At 37.5% G+C, this 2,947-nt stretch overlaps 1 long non-coding RNA gene across 1 annotated transcript; it reads right to left on the minus strand.

Annotated features, from left to right (window-relative positions):
• Positions 1–1,613: 1,613 nt before the first annotated feature.
• Positions 1,614–2,063, minus strand: LOC131182340 (uncharacterized). The gene is made up of 2 exons (XR_009150681.1): positions 1,917–2,063; positions 1,614–1,821 (listed from the first exon to the last, which is right to left on the minus strand). It is a non-coding gene; the product is annotated as an uncharacterized LOC131182340 (long non-coding RNA).
• Between the last annotated feature and the right edge of the window lie 884 nt (positions 2,064–2,947).

A 2,947-nucleotide genomic window follows, 5' to 3' on the forward strand; every position in this document is an offset into this window, starting at 1 on the left:
GTTGTGTCATGTACACATCCTCTTGCAAATTCCCATTTAGGAATGCAGTTTTGACATCCATTTGCCAAATTTCATAATCATGGTATGCAGCTATTGCAAGCAAAATCCTTATAGATTTTAGCATGGCTACTGGCGAGAAGGTTTCATCAAAGTCAATGCCTTGCCTTTGCCTGTAACCTTTAGCAACCAGCCTGGCTTTATATGTTTGTACATTGCCATCCATGTCAGTCTTTCTCTTAAAGACCCACTTACACCCAATGGGTTTTATCCCTTCAAGTGGTTCAACCAATGTCCATACTTGGTTGATGTACATGGAATCCATCTCAGATTTCATGGCTTCAAGCCATTTCACGGAGTCAATGTCACACATTGCTTCCTGAAAGTTAGTAGGTTCTTCTGGTAAGAATGACAAGTCATTATCAGCTTCTATTAAAAGATCCAATCTTGTAGGAGCATGACGTATTCTACTAGACTTTCGAAGTTCCTGTGTTACTTGAGTTTCCTTTGTGCATCCGATGCTACGCCTCACTCATCGGTTCCATTTGGATGGTAATTTGTGGTTCTTGAATTTCTTCAAGATCTATTTTACTCCCAATCGCTACCTTTGAGAACAAATTCCCTTTCAAGAAAGGTAGCATGCCTTGAGACAAACACTTTTTGCTCAGTTGGATGGTAGAAATAATATCCAATTGTTTGTTTTGGATATCCCACAAATTTGCATTTATCTGATTTAGAACCTAGCTTATCAGAAATTTGACGCTTCACATAAGCATCACATCCCCAAATCTTTATATGTGACAGTGAAGGTCTCTTGCCCATCCATATCTCATATGGTGTCTTTTCAACAGATTTGGATGGAACTCTATTCAGAAGGTATGCAGCAGTTTGTAGGGCATAGCCCCAAAAAGAAACTGGAAGGTCAACATTACTCATCATGGATCGCACCATATCTAATAGGGTCCGGTTCCTTCTTTCAGAAACACCATTATGTTGTGGCGTTCCAGGAGGTGTCAACTGGTGAAGAATCCCATTCTCCTTCAAATAATCTTGAAACTCCTGGCTTAAGTATTCTCCACCTCGATCAGATCGAAGTATTTTGATACTTTTTCCAATTTGTTTCTCCACTTCATTTCTGAATTCTTTGAACTTTTCAAAAGATTCAGATTTATATTTCATTAGATATACATGCCCATATCTAGAATGGTCATCAGTAAATGTAATGAAATATGTGTATCCTCCTATAGCATGAATAGTCATTGGCCCACATACATCTGAATGTATTATGTCCAACAATTCAGTAGATCTTTCACTCTTTCCTGTAAAGGGTGATTTGGTCATTTTCCCCATTAAGCAAGCTTCACAAGTTTCATACGATTCATAATCAAAAGGATCAAAATATCCTTCCTTATGTAACTTTGTGATTCTTGTTTCATTTATATGACCTAATCTACAATGCCATAGATAGGATGGATTTTGATTATCTGATTTTAATTTCTTGCTATTTATGTTAAGAACAGGCCTTTCAAGATCAAGTATATACAAACCATTTGCATAAACACCAGATCCATAGAAAATATCATTATTATAAAAGGAACAACATTTGCCTTCAATAATAAATTTAAAACCATTCAGTGCTAGGCAAGATACATATATGATATTTCTAGTTAGTACTGGAACAAAATAACAGTTATCAAGTTCAAGCAAAAGGCCCGTAGGCAGAGACAAAATACATGTTCCTACGGCTAAAGCAGCAACCCTTGCTCCATTTCCAACCCGTAGGTCCATTTCACCTTTCTGTAAAGGTCTAGGTCTTCTTAGTTCCTGCATATTATTACAAATATGAGATCCACATCCGGTATCTAATACCCAAGAACATGAATTTGACATAGATAAATTTATCTCAATCATAAACATACCTGAAGTAGAAGCTTCATTAAGCTTCTTCTCCTTCAGTGCAGCAAGATAATCAGCACAGTTCCTCCTCCAGTGACCTTCTTTGCCACAGTGATGGCAAGTACCTTTGTCCTTTTTAATGCCCCCAGTAGGCTTAAGTGCTTTAGGGAAAGTCCCCTTCTTCTTATTGTTCTTCTTCTTGGACCTTTTGGATTTGGTCTTAGAAGATTGAACCATAAGAACAGGGGACTTGTTCTTCTTAAGTTCCCCTTCAGCAGTAGTTAGCATCCCCAACAGTCCAGGCAATGTAGTTTCCAACTGATTCATGTTGAAGTTCATTATGAACTGTGAGAAGCTAGGAGGTAGAGACTGTAAGACCAAGTCAATACTTAACTCATGATCCATGACAAAACCCAATTGGCCTAATTTTTCAATATAGCCAATCATCTTCAGAACATGAACATTCACTGAAGATCCTTCTGTCATCTTACAGCGGAACAATTCCCTTGATACCTCATACCTTTCATTCCTGCATTTTGAATCAAACAACTCCTTGAGATGCAAAATGATAGTTCGAGAATCCATATTCTCATGCTGCCTTTGAAGTTCAGGAGACATGCTAGCCAACATCACACATGTGGCTTGCTCATCATCATCTGTATGACGAATGAACTCACTTAGTACCTCTTCAGGAGCATCAACAGGAGGAATACTGGGTTTGGCATGCTCAAGGACATATAGCCTCTTTTCTTGCTTGAGAACAATTCTCAAGTTTCTATACCAGTCCAAGAAATTTGGTCCAGTCAACTTATTAGCATCCAGTATGCTACGTAGGGAATGGTTGTTACTCATGGTGATATTAATGATCTACAAATGCAAAGATAAAATTTGTATTAATTTCATGTATATGATTTTCATTAACCAAATTAATATAAGGTCTTTAATATCCATTTGGTCTCCCACTATTTTACTCAAATTAATAGCCCTCACCATTAATTCGGGAAATTTAACGCATTAATTTCCTTAGTGGGCTAGGACCCCATTTAATTTTATT

This window comes from Hevea brasiliensis, chromosome 8 (assembly GCF_030052815.1).
Source record: "Hevea brasiliensis isolate MT/VB/25A 57/8 chromosome 8, ASM3005281v1, whole genome shotgun sequence".
Lineage (NCBI taxonomy): Eukaryota > Viridiplantae > Streptophyta > Magnoliopsida > Malpighiales > Euphorbiaceae > Hevea > Hevea brasiliensis.